This window comes from Salmo salar, chromosome 01 (assembly GCF_965601325.2).
Source record: "Salmo salar chromosome 01, fSalSal1, whole genome shotgun sequence".
NCBI lineage: Eukaryota > Metazoa > Chordata > Actinopteri > Salmoniformes > Salmonidae > Salmo > Salmo salar.
In genome coordinates, this window is record NC_138291.1 from 100,439,891 (window position 1) to 100,454,703 (window position 14,813).

Genomic DNA, 14,813 nt, shown 5'->3' on the forward strand with positions numbered 1-14,813 from the left:
AGTGCTGGTTAATATACATGCTGGTATGTACGGAGTAGAGTCTAAAACATCTTACCCCAGGCCAGGACTCACTTGGGTTGCGTTTACACATGGAGCCCAAATCCTATCTCTACACATCAGATCTTTTTTGAGCTGATCTGATTGGTCAAAAGACAAATTACTGAAAAAAATATCAGAATTGGGCTGACTGTGTAAACGCTACCTTAGTGTCGATCCCAGAAGAAGGAAATGAGGCATTCAGATACCTGCAATGACCTGAGGATTATTAGGAACAGACAAACAGACTTACATTGTAGTGTGTTAGACGCCTTTCTCTGGACCATTAGTAGTCTAATCTTCTTTCATCAATCAATCAACCAATCATCCAGTCAATCAATCAACCACTCAATCAATTAAACAATCCATTACTCTAATCCCATCTCTCTGTCGCCACCTGTAGGTTTCGGGATGTCCACTCCAGTGACGGTAGCAGGGAAGGTATTCCTGATCTTCTACGGTCTCCTCGGCTGCGCCGCCACCATCTTGTTCTTTAACCTTTTCCTGGAACGCATTATCACCCTCCTGGCCGTGGTCATGAAGGCCGTGAGGGAACGGCGCATTCGGAACTCCGGCCTTCTCCCGCCGGGTATCCGCCATGACTTCTCAGCGTGTTCTTTCCCGGGGTGGAAGCCGTCGGTCTACCACGTCATGTTGATCCTGGGGCTATCCGCCATCATCATCTCCTGCTGCGCCTCGGCCATGTACACTCCCGTGGAGGGATGGGCCTACCTCGACTCACTCTACTTCTGCTTCGTCACATTCAGGTAAGGTCGGAGGTCGGAGAGGTGGGCCAGACAGTAACTGGCTGGAGGGTTCTCTTTACGAATCTCGAGTCTGACTGAAGGGAAAATCTAATGGGTAGAGTAAATATCCTGTCGTTTTGCCCTTGATCAAGGCACTGCACCGTGGCTGGCCCTGTTCTTCAACCTCTTCTTTGGTGTGTGTATGTCTCTTTCCTAAACTTCTGGTTTTCCTGAAATCCCAGTTGGAAGATTCCTGAGTAGAACTTTATAATAACTCCACGTAATAAAGGAATTATAATGGATTAGTAAATCGTTATTAATCATTACTTTCACATTTGTAAGTGTTAGTAACCTAGTTAATCACATATTTATAAACCACTTTTAAAGTATTTAATAATGATTTATAAGATCATTCATAAGATATTTAATATAGGTCCTTATAAACCATTTCCTAATCATTATTCAAGTATTTTTGCGTAGCCTCATCTAAAGTGTGGGCTTTTTATACTTTATAAATACTTTATAAATGTTTTGAGTGAAAAGTGTAATTTCTCACCAATAGATGGACATTCCAGCAGTACCTGATGCTCCTTAAAATGCGCCTCCCGAGTGGTGCAGTGGTCTAAGGCACTGCATCGTAGTGCTAACTGTGCCACCTGAGATTCTGGGTCCGAGTCCAGGCTCTGTCGTAGCCGGCCCCGACCGGGAGACCCATGGGGCGGCGCACAATTGGCCAAGCGTTGACCAGGTTAGGGGAGGGTTTGGCCGCAGGGATGTCGTTGCCCATTGCGCACTAGGTCTCAAAACGGCCCCTAGAACATATCAATAGTTAAACGATGACAATGTTTGCGTCCCACCCTAGTCAACAGCCAGTGGAATCGCGTGGCGCGAAATACAAATACCTCAAAAATGCTTTTACTTCAATTTCTCAAACATATTACTATTTTACACCATTTTAAAGACAAGACTCTCGTTAATCTAACCATATTGTCCAATTTCAAAAAGGCTTTACAGCGAAAGCAAAACATTAGATTATGTCAGGAGAGTACCCTGCCAAAAATAATCACACAGCCATTTTCAAAGCAAGCATATATGTCACAAAAACCAAAACCACAGCTAAATGCAGCACTAACCTTTGATGATCTTCATCAGATGACACTCCTAGGACATTATGTTATACAATACATGCATGTTTTGTTCAATCAAGTTCACATTTATATCAAAAACCAGCTTTTTACATTAGCATGTGATGTTCAGAAGCATACCCACCACAAACCTCCGGTGAATTTACAAAATTACTCATGATAAACGTTGACAAAATACATAACAATTATTTTAAGAATTATAGATACAGAACTCCTTTATGCAATCGCGGTGTCAGATTTTGAAATAGCTTTTCGGCGAAAGCACATTTTGCAATATTCTGAGTACATAGCTCGGCCATCACGGCTAGCTATTTTGAAACCCACCAAGTTTGGGGCTCACTAAACTCAGAATTACTATTAGAAAAATAGGATTACCTTTGCTGTTCTTCGTCAGAATGCACTCCCAGGACTTCTACTTCAACAACAAATGTTGTTTTGGTTCCAAATAATCCATAGTTACATTCAAATAGCTCCGTTTTGTTCGTGCGTTCAGGTCACTATCCGAAGGGTGACGCGCGAGTGCATTTCGTGACAAAAAAATTCAAAATATTCCATTACCGTACTATTACCGCATGTCAAACGCTGTTTAAAATCAATTTTTTAGCTATTTTTCTTGTAAAATAGCGATAATAGTCCAACCGGGCAACGTTGTATTCATTCAAAGGCAGAAAGAAAAAAATGGAGTAGTCTCGTGAACGCGCATCTCAGTCTCACTGTCCCCAGGCTGACCACTTACAAATTCTGCTGCTGTTCTTTGCCCAGAGACAGCAGACACCCCATTCCACTTTCTGGCGGCTTCTGAGAGCCAATGGAAGCCTTAGAATGTGTCACGTTACTGCACAGATGCTGTATTTTCGATAGAGATGCAACAGAAGGACAACAAATTGTCAGACATGGCACTTCCTGTATGGAATCTTCTCAGGTTTTGGCCTCCCATATGAGTTCTGTTATACTCACAGACACCATTCAAACAGTTTTAGAAACTTTAGACTGTTTTCTATCCAAATCTACTAACCTCTCTGGGCTAGGCGGGACGAATTCGTCCCACCTACGTAACAGCCACTTGAAGCCTGTGGCGCGATTTTCAAAACCTTAAAAATCCTATTACTTCAATTTCTCAAACATATGACTATTTTACAGCTATTTAAAGACAAGACTCTCGTTAATCTAACCACACTGTCCGATTTCAAAAAGGCTTTACAACGAAAGCAAAACATTAGATTATGTCAGCAGAGTACCAAGCCAGAAATAATCAGACACCCATTTTTCAAGCTAGCATATAATGTCACAAAAACCCAGAAGACAGCTAAAGGCAGCACTAACCTTTGATGATCTTCATCAGATGACAACCCTAGGACATTATGTTATACAATACATGCATGTTTTGTTCAATCAAGTTCATATTTATATCAAAAAACAGCTTTTTACATTAGCATGTGACGTTCAGAACTAGCATACCCCCCGCAAACTTCCGGGGAATTCGCTAACATTTTACTAAATTACTCACGATAAACGTTCACAAAAAGCATAACAATTATTTTAAGAATTATAGATACAGAACTCCTCTATGCACTCGATATGTCCGATTTTAAAATAGCTTTTTGGTGAAAGCACATTTTGCAATATTCTAAGTACATAGCCCAGGCATCACGGGCTAGCTATTTAGACACCCGGCAAGTTTAGCACTCACCATAATCATATTTACTATTATAAAAGTTTGATTACCTTTTGTTGTCTTCGTCAGAATGCACTCCCAGGACTGCTACTTCAATAACAAATGTTGGTTTGGTCCAAAATAATCCATCGTTATATCCGAATAGCGGCGTTTTGTTCGTGCGTTCCAGACACTATCCGAAATGGTAAAGAAGGGTCGTGCGCATGGCGCAATTCGTGACAAAAAAATTCGAAATATTCCATTACCGTACTTCGAAGCATGTCAACCGCTGTTTAAAATCAATTTTTATGCCATTTTTCTCGTAGAAAAGCGATAATATTCCGCCCGGGAATCTCCTTTTCGGCAAACAGAGGAAAAAAAATCACAAAGACGGGGGCAGTCAGGTCACGCGCCTAAGCCCAGAGTCCCTTGATCGGCCACTTGAGAAAGGCGATAATGTGTTTCAGCCTGGGGCTGGGATGACGACATTCAGGTTTTTCCCGGGCTCTGAGTGCCTATGGACGACGTAGGAAGTGTCACGTTAGAGCAGAGATCCTTAGTAAAAGATAGAGATGGAAAAGAAGTTCAAGAAATGGTCAGACAGGCCACTTCCTGTAAAGGAATCTCTCAGGTTTTGACCTGCCATTTGAGTTCTGTTATACTCACAGACACCATTCAAACAGTTTTAGAAACTTTAGGGTGTTTTCTATCCATATGTAATAAGTATATGCATATTCTAGTTACTGGGTAGGAGTGGTAACCAGATTAAATCGGGTATGTTTTTTATCCAGCCGTGTCAATACTGCCCCCTAGCTCTAACAGGCTAATTATATGCATATTCTAGTTTCTGGGCAGGAGTAGTAACCAGATTAAATCGGGTACGTTCTTTATCCGGCCGTGAAAATACTGCCCCCTATACCACAACAGGTTAAGAGGCCTGCGTCTTGTGACCATAGCGTACGTGTAGGTATGTACGGCAGGACCAAATCAGAAAGATAGGTAGGAGCACGTCCATGTAATGCTTTGTAGGTTAGCAGTAAAACCTTGAAATCAGCCCTTGCCTTAACAGGAAGCCAGTGTAGATAGGCTAGCACTGGAGTAATATGATACATTTGTTTGGTTCTAGTCAAGATTCTAGCAGCCGTATTTAGCACTAACTGAAGTTTATTTAGTGCTTTATCCGGGTAGCCGGAAAGTAGAGCATTGCAGTAGTCTAACCTAGAAGTGACAAAAGCATGGATACATTTTTCTACATCATTTTTGGACAGAAAGTTTCTGATTTTTGCAATGTTACGTAGATGGAAAAAAGCCGTCCTTGAAACAGTCTTGATATGTTCGTCAAAAGAGAGATCAGGGTCCAGAGTAACGCCAAGGTCCTTCACAGTTTTATTTGAGACAACTGTACAACCATCACAATGAATTGTCAGATTCAACATACGATCTCTTTGTTTCTTGGGACCTAGAACAAGCATCTCTGTTTTGTCCGAGTTTAAATGTAGAAAATTTGCAGCCATCCACTTCCTTATGTCTGAAACACAGGCTTCCAGCGAGGGCAATTTTGGGGCTTCACCATGTTTCATCGAAATGTACAGCTGTGTGTCATCTGCATAGCAGTGAAAGTTAACATTATGTTTCCGAATGAGATCACCATGTCACGTTCGTTGGAATGATCAGACCAAGGCGCAGCGTGAGTAGCGTTCCACATCTTTTATTAGAAAGTGAAACTAAGCAAAATACAAAAACAATAAAGAATAAACGAAACGTGACGACAACGCAACTACACAAACAATATCCCATATCCCACAAGTGGAAAACATGCTACTTAAGTATGATCCCCAATTAGAGACAACGATTACCAGCTGCCTCTAACCCCCCCCCCCCCAGCAAAGGTGCGGACTCCGACCGCAAAACCTGAAACAAGAAGGGAGGGTTGGGGGGGTGTCTATTATCGGTGGCGGCTCTGGTGGAGGACGAAGAACCCTCTCATCCTGCGGATCCACCAGCTTCGGAAGCGGCTCTGGTGCAGGACGAAGAACCCTCTCATCCTGCGGATCCGCCAGAAGAACCCTCTCATCCCGCGAATCCGCCAGCTTTGGTGGCGGCTCTGGTGCAGGCCGAAGAACCCGCTCATCCTGCGGATCCAGCCCTGGACCCAGACTGGACGCTGTGCCTAGACTGGGCACCAACGCAGAAGAATACTCTGGCCTTGGAGCTGGACTGGACGCCATGCTTAGACAGGGCATCGGCACAGGGGAAGGCTCCGGCCATGGAGCGGGACTGGACGCTCTGCCTGGACTGGGCACCAACGCAGAAGAAGACTCTGGCCTTGAAGCTGGAGGTTCCGGGCCGTGGACCGTCTCAGGAGGTTCCGGGCCGTGGACCGTCTCAGGAGGTGCCGGGCCGTGGACCGTCTCAGGCGGCTCCGGACTGTGGACCGTAGTTGGAGGTTCCGGACTGGGAACCGTCGCTGGAAGCTCTGGACTGGGAACCGTCCCCGGAAGGTCTGGACTGGGAACCGTCGCCGAAAGCGCTGGACTGGGAACCGTCGCCGAAAGCGCTGGACTGGGAACCGTCACCTGAAGCTCTGGAACGGGAAGGCGCACTGGAGGCCTGATGCGTGGGGCCGGCACAGGTGGCGCCAGACTGGTAACACGCACCTCAGGGCGAGTGCGGGGAGCAGGCACAGGACGTACCTGACTGAGGACACGCACTTCAGGAAGAGTGCGAGGAGGCACAGGACATACTGGACTGGGAATGCGCACTTCAGGGCGAGTGCGGGAGCACGCACAGTACGTACCTGACTGAGGACACGCACTTCAGGGAGAGTGCGAGGAGCAGGCACAGGACGTACTGGACTGGGGATCGTCGCTGGAAGCCTGGTGCATGGGGCCGGCACTGGTGGTACTGGGCTGGTGACACGCACCTCAGGGCGAGCGTGAGGAGCAAGCACAGGTCGTATTGGAGTGTGAAGGTTCACTGGAGGTCTGAAGCGTAGAGCTGGCCCAACGCGTCCTGGACAGATGACCACCTTCGCACGGCAAGTAAGGGTAGCTGGCACAGGACGCACTGGGCTGTGGATGTGCACTGGAGACACCGTGCGTATCACCGCAAAACATGGTGCCTGACCGGTCACACGCTCCCCGCGGTGAGTACAGGGAGTTGGCTCAGGACGTATCGGGCTGTGAAGGTGCACTGGAGACCTGGTGCGTATAGCCGGCCTCAATTGTACCGGAACTTTAACCTGTCTGGGCTAGGGGGCAGTATTTTCACGGCCGGATAAAATACGTACCCAATTTAAACTGGTTACTACTCTTGCCCAGAAATGAGAATATGCATATTATTAGTAGATTTGGATAGAAAACACTCAAAAGTTTCTAAAACTGTTTGAATGGTGTCTGTGAGTATAACATAACTCATATGGCAGGCAAAAACCTGAGAAGATTCCAAGTAGGAAGTGCACTGTCTGCGATTTTGTAGTTCTCCTTTTGCTTGTCTATCAAAACTACAGTATCCGTGGGGTTATGTTGCACTTTCTAAGGCTTCCATTGGCTCTCTAAAGCCGCCAGAAAGCGGATTGGGGCGTCTCCTGTCTCTGGGCAAAGTATAGTAACTCAGTTTGTCAGTGGTCTGCCTGAGGACAAAGGGAATGGATATGTGCAGTCACGAGACCTCGCCATTTTTTATTTTCCTCTTTGAATGAATACAGTATTGTCCGGTTGGAATATTATCGCTATTTTACGAGAATAATACCATAAAAAAATGATTTTAAACAGCTTTTGAAATGCTTCTAAGTACGGTAATGGAACATTTTTGTCTCGAAATGTGCTCGCGCGTTACCCTTTGTATAGTAATCTGAATGCACGAACAAAACGGGGGTATTTGGACATAACTATGGATTATTTGGAACAAAAACAATATTTGTTGTGGAAGTAGCAGTCCTGGGAGTGCATTCTGACGAAGAACAGCAGAGGTAATCCAATATTTCTAATAGATAATTCTGAGTTTAGGTTTGCATCGAACTTGGCGGGTGTCAAATTAGCTAGCCGTGATGGCTGAATATTGCACTCAGAATTTTGCAAAATGTGCTTTCGCCGAAAAGCTATTTTAAAATCTGACATAGCGATTGCATAAAGGAGTTCTGTATCTATAATTCTTAAAATAATTGTTATGTATTTTGTCAACGTTTATGATGAGTAATTTAGTAAATTCATCGGAAGTTTTGGGTGGGAATGCTAGTTCTGAACATCTTATGCTAATGTAAAAAAGCAGTTTTTTGATATAAATATGAACTTGATTGAACAAAACATGCAGCCATTTTTCAAGCAAGCATATATGTCACAAAAACCCAAAACACATCGAAATGCAGCACTAACCTTTGATGATCTTCATCAGATGACACTCCTAGGACATTATGTTATACAATACATAATGTCCTAGGAGTGTCATCTGATGAAGATCAAAGGTTAGTGCTGCATTTAGCTGTGTTTTGGGTTTTTGTGACATATATGCTTGCTTGAAAAATGGCTGTGTGGTTATTTGTGTCTATGTACTCTCCTAAGATAATCTAATATAATTTGCTTTCGATGTAAAGCCTTTTTGAAATCGGACAATGTGGTTAGATTAACGAGAGTCTTATCTTTCAAATGGTGTAAAATAGTCGTATGTTTAAAATATTGAAATTATTGCATTTTTGAGGTATTTGTATTTCGCGCCACGCGATTCCACTGGCTGTTGAATAGAGTGGGATGCTAACGTCCCACCTAGCCCATAGAAGTTAACACACTTCTCAGGACGAGTACGGGAAACTGACTCTGGCCTTGGATGGCTAACAAGCTTCTCAGGGCGAATGCCGTGCATACTACGCCAAACCAACAGCTCTCTCGCTTCACTCTCCTCCAATTTATCCAATAACTCCTCGACGGTCTCTGACTCACCCCTCCACTTCGCTGACCACCCCGTGTGCCCCCCCCAAAAATAATATTTTGAGGTTGCTTCTTGGGCTTTTGTCGTAGTCGCAAAACCTGTCGTCATCGCTGTCCTTCCTTCACCGCTTGCGTCTCCCGCCATGGAAGACAATCCTGTCCTGCCAGGATTTCTTCCCCCAAGTCCAGGATCACTTCCCATCCAGAATCTCTTCCCAAGTCCAGGATACTTCCTCCTCATGGGCACGCTGCTTGGTCCTGGTTTGATGGGATATTCTGTCACGTTCTTTGGAATGATCGGACCAAGGCGCAGCGTGAGTAGCGTTCCACATCTTTTATTAGAAAGTGAAACTAAGCAAAATACAAAAACAATAAAGAATAAACGAAACGTGACGACAATGCAACTACACATAAACAATATCCCATAACCCACAAGTGGAAAACAAGCTACATAAGTATGATCCCCAATTAGAGACAACGATTACCAGCTGCCTCTAATTGGGAATCATACACAAATCACCAACATAGAAAAACAAACCTAGAACCCCACATAGAAATAATAAACTACACTGACCTACTCCACCATAGAAAATAAAAGCTTTCTATGGTCAGGACGTGACACACCAAGAGGTAAAATATATAGTGAAAACAATAGTGGTCCTAAAACGGAACCTTGAGGAACACCAAAATTTACAGTTGATTTGTCAGAGGACAAACCATCCACAGAGACAAACTAATATCTTTCCGACAGATAAGTTCTTGCCTGGTTTAGAGTTTGTCCGTGTAGACCCATTTGGGTTTCCAATCTCTCCAAAAGAATGCGGTGATCGTTGGAATCAAAAGCAGCACTAAGGTCTAGGAGCATGAGGACAGATGCAGAGCCTCGGTCTGACGCCATTAAAAGGTAATTTACCACCTTCACAAGTGCAGTCTCAGTGCTATGGTGAGGTCTACAACCAGACTGAAGCGTTTTCTATACATTGTTTGTCTTTAGTAAGGCAGTGAGTTGCTGCGCAACAGCTTTCTCTAACATTTTTGAGTGGAATGGGAGATTCGATATAGGCCGATAGTTTTTATATTTTCTGGGTCAAGGTTTGGCTTTTTCAAGACAGGCTTTATTACTGCCACTTTTAGTGAGTTTGGTACACATACGGTGGATAGAGAGCCGTTTATTATGTTCAACATAGGAGGGTCAAGCACAGGAAGCAGCTCTTTCAGTAGTTTAGTTGGAATAGGGTCCAGTATGCAGCTTGAAGGTTTAGAGGCCATGATTATTTTCATCATTGTGTCAAGAGATATAGTACTTTAGTGTCTCCCTTGATCCTAGGTCCTGGCAGAGTTGTGCACACTCAGGCCAACTGAGCTTTGGAGGAATACGCAGATTTAAAGAGGAGTCTGTAATTTTCTTTCTAATGATCATGATCTTTTCCTCAAAGAAGTTCATGAATTTATCACTGCTGAAGTGAAAGCCATCCTCTCTTGGGGAATGCTGCTTTTTTGTTAACTTTGCAACCGTATCAAAAATACATTTTGGATTGTTCTTATTTTCCTCAATTAAGTTGTAAAAATAGGATGATCGAGCAGCAGTGAGGACTCTTCGATACTGCATGGTACTGTCTTTCCAAGCTAGTCGGAAGACTTCCAGTTTGGTGTGGCGCCATTTCCGTTCCAATTTTCTGGAAGCTTGCTTCAGAGCTCGGGGATTTTCTGTATACCAGGGAGCTTGTTTCTTGAGACAAATGTTTTTGGTTTATAGGGGTGCGACTGCATCTAGGGTATTGCGCAAGGTTAAATTGAGTTCCTCAGTTAGGTGGTTAACTGATTTTTGTACTCTGACATCCTTGGGTAGGCGGAAGGAGTCTGAAAGGGCATCTAGGAATCTTTGGGTTGTATGAGAATTTATGGCACGACTTTTGATGATCCTTGGTTGGGGTCTGAGCAGATTTTTTGTTGCGATTGAAAACGTAATAAAATGGTGGTCCGATAGTCCAGGATTATGAGGAAAAACATTAAGATCCACAACATTTATTCTACGGGACAAAACTAGGTCCAGAGTATGACTTTGGCAGTGAGTAGGTCCGGAGACATGTTGGACAAAACCCACTGAGTCGATGATGGCTCCGAAAGCCTTTTGGAGTGGGTCTGTGGACTTTTCCATGTGAATATTAAAGTCACCAAAAATTTGAATATTATCTGCCATGACTACAAGGTCCGATAGGAATTCAGGGAACTCAGTGAGGAACGCTGTATATGGCCGAGGAGGCCTGTAAACAGTAGCTATAAAAAGTGATCGAGAAGGCTGCATAAATTTCATGACTAGATGCTTAAAAGATGCAAACAACGTTTTTAATTTTTTTTTATTTGCTATCATTAATGTTAGCAACACCTCCGCCTTTGCGGGATGCGCGGGGGATATAGTCCCCAATGTAACCAGGAGGTGAGGCCTCATTTAACACAGTAAATTCATCAGGCTTAACCTCTATGGGCTAGGTGCGTCCCACCTACTCAACAGCCAGTGTAATCCCGTGGCGCGATATTCAAATACCTCAAAAATGCAAAAACTTCAATTTTTCAAACATATGACTATTTTAAAGACAAGACTCTCGTTAATCTAACCACACTGTCCGATTTCAAAAAGGCTTTACAACGAAAGCAAAACATTAGATTATGTCAGCAGAGTACCCAGCCAGAAATAATCAGACACCCATTTTTCAAGCTAGCATATAATGTCACATAAACACAAACCACAGCTAAATGCAGCACTAACCTTTGATGATCTTTATCAGATGACAACCCTAGGACATTATGTTATACAATACATGCATGTTTTGTTCAATCAAGTTCATATTTATATAAAAAAAAAAGCTTTTTACATTAGCATGTGACTAGCATTCCGACCGAACACTGCCGGTGAATTTACTAAATTACTCACGATAAACGTTCACAAAAAACATAACAATTATTTTAAGAATTATAGATACAGAACTCCTCTATGCACTCGATATGTCCGATTTTAAAATAGCTTTTCGGTGAAAGCACATTTTGCAATATTCTCAGTAGATAGCCCGGCATCACAGGGCTAGCTATTTAGACACCCAGCAAGTTTAGCACTCACCAAAGTCAGATTTTCTATAAGAAAAATGTTATTACCTTTGATGTTCTTCGTCAGAATGCACTCCCAGGACTTCTACTTCAATAACAAATGTTGAATCTTCTCAGGTTTTGGCCTGCCAAATGAGTTCTGTTATACTCACAGACACCATTCAAAACAGTTTTAGAAACTTTAGGGTGTTTTCTATCCAAAGCCAATAATTATATGCATATTCTAGTTACTGGGCAGGAGTAGAAAGCAGATTAAATCGGGTACGTTTTTTATCCGGCCGTGCAAATACTGCCCCCTAGCCCCAACAGGTTTAAGCCATGTTTCAGTCAGGCCAATCACATCAAGATTATGATCAGTGATTAGTTAATTGACTATAAGTGGCTTGGAAGTGAGAGCTCTAACATTAAGTAGCCCTTTTTTGAGATGTTTGGTATCACAATCTCTTTCAATAATGGCAGGAATGGAGGAGGTCTTTATTCCAGTGAGATTGCTAAGGCGAACACCGCCATGTTTAGTTTTGCCCAACCTAGGTCGAGGCACAGACACGGTCTCAATGGGGATAGCTGAACTGACTACACTGACTGTGCTAGTGGCAGACTCCACTAAGCTGGCAGGCTGGCTAACAGCCTGCTGCCTGGCCTGCACCCTATCTCATTGTGGAGCTCGGGGAGTTAGAGCCCTGTCTATTTTCGTAGATAAGATGAGAGCACCCCTCCAGCTAGGATGGAGTCCGTCACTCCTCAACAGGCCAAGCTTGGTCCTGTTTGTGGGTGAGTCCCAGAAAGAGGGCCAATTATCTACAAATTCTATCTTTTGGGAGGGGCAGAAAACAGTTTCAACCAGCGATTGAGTTGTGAGACTCTGCTGTAGAGCTCATCACTCCCCCTAACTGGAAGGGGGCCAGAGACAAATTCTCGATGCCGAGACATCTTTCTAGCTGATTTAGAAGCTGAAGCTATGTTGCGCTTGGTGACCTCTGACTATTTCATCCTAACATCGTTGGTGCCGACGTGGATAACAATATCCCTATACTCTACACTCGCCAGTTTTAGCCAGCACCATCTTCAGATTAGCTTTAACGTCAGTAGCCCTGCCCCCTGGTAAACAGTGTATGATCGCTGGATGATTAGTTTTCAGTCTAATACTATGGGTAATGGAGTCACCAATGACTAGGGTTTTCAATTTGTCAGAGCTAATGTTGGGAGGCTTTGGAGTCTCAGACCCCATAATGGGAGGAGTAGAGACCAGAGAAGGCTCGGCCTCTGACTCCGACTCGCTGCTTAATGGGGAGAACCGGTTGAATGTTTCTGTCGGCTGAATGAGCGACACCGGTTGAGCATTCCTGCAGCATTTCCCTCCAGAAGCCATGAGAAAGTTGTCCGGCTGCGGGGACTGTGTGAGGGGATTTATACTACTATCTGTACTTACTGGTGGTACAGACGCTATTTCATCCTTTCCTACACTGAAATTACCCTTGCCTAATGATTGCGTCTGAAGCTGGGCTCGCAGCACAGCTATCCTCGCCGTAAGGCGATCGTTCTCCTGTATATTAAGAGTACAGCGACTGCAATTAGAAGGCATCATGTTAATGTTACTACTTAGCTTCGGCTGGTGGAGGTCCTGACGAACCACGTCCAGATAAAGCATCCGGAGTGAAAAAGTTGAATGATAAAAAGTAGAGCGAGGGAAAAACAAAAAATATAAACGGTAATTAAAAACTAAAACCGTAAAGTTGTCAGGTAGCAAAGTAAGGTTAGCAACAAAATGCACAGCAGCACGTAAACAAGTCTGCAAGTTGTGACCGGAAATGACGCTATGAAAGAAGACTTTATGAAAGAAGACCATGACACTATGAAAGAAGACAAAATGACAAAACATCAAAATGACAAAACATCTTATGAATGGAGTAATGATTCATCAATTAATAATAAACTCTTTAATAATCCATTATTGATGCTTTATTAAGTGGAGTTGTCATAAAGTGCTACTGATTCCTGGAATTAGGAGGTAATAAGTAAGAAATCCTCCAACCGGATTTCTGGAAAACTGAGGAATTTGGGGAAAGTTACTGGAATTCTGAACTCTAGTCTCGGGGGGATAAATACAGGCAATAAAGTCATACTCTTCTTTTTCTACTTTTTCTTCCTCCTCCTCCAGTACCATCGGCTTTGGGGACCTGGTGTCGAGCCAGAGAGCAGACTATGAGTACCAGCCGCTGTATCGTCTGGCCAATTGCCTGTTCATCCTTATGGGCGTGTGTTGCATCTACTCTCTGTTCAACGTCATCTCCATCGTCATCAAACAGGTAGATGTTGAACAATGGAAATGAGTCTGTTGACAATATTGTATTTTTAATCCTCCATCATTTTGTATGTATGCATTGTTGTACTCAAATGGCTGAGGCAACTCTATCTGTATTTTAAATGTCTAATCAAATTCCCTCCATGCTTCTTTCATTCAGGTGCTCAACTGGATGCTTCAGAACTTATGCTGCCAGCGGTGTAAAACCATTTCCAACTCTTTCCCATTGGGTCGCCGCAACGCCATCCGGCCTGGTTCGAGAATCCGTAAAGGTCGCTTCCGAATCAAACGCACGCCGGACTCGGGGGATTCGGGACCCTGCGAAAGCGACGTGGAGGGAGGAGGACGCAGACTCTCGGGAGAGATGATTTCAATGAAGGACCTGACGGCCTCAAATAAGGTCTCACTGGCACTCATGCAGAAGCAGTTATCAGAGTCCGCTAACGGTTATCCAAGAACGGTGTGTGGGGGCTCGAGACATAACGGGTTCTCTGGAGGAGTGGGTGCTCTGGGGATCATGAACAACAGGCTGGCAGAGACCAGCAACTCCAGGTAGAACTGAGCAGTGTTTCTCGACTTCTAGTCTGTGGACAGGCACTGGTCTGTGGGCTGGGACTTTCAGTCCGAGAGATGAGTAGCTGACTTAATTTAAGCGCTCCCTCAAGGAGTAAAGACCATAGACTGCTTGTCTTAATGAAAAGGTTGAGACACACTGGAGAGAACCCTGCAGGAGAATGTGCTTAAGAAGACATCCTGATGGAGAGAAACAGAGTCGCTTTAAGATTCTGCAAGGTTTCATGTGATGAACTGTACTTGCTATCACTCTTGTCATGCTTGATTATGTCTGGTTCTTCGTTGGAAGAGCATGATGATATGCATGACATTTTTGGGGATGGAATCAACATC

At 43.9% G+C, this 14,813-nt stretch overlaps 1 pseudogene; it reads left to right on the forward strand.

Annotated features, from left to right (window-relative positions):
- Window positions 1-447: 447 nt before the first annotated feature.
- LOC106611114 (potassium channel subfamily K member 12 pseudogene) lies at window positions 448-14,463 on the forward strand (annotated as a pseudogene).
- The last annotated feature ends 350 nt before the right edge of the window (window positions 14,464-14,813 follow it).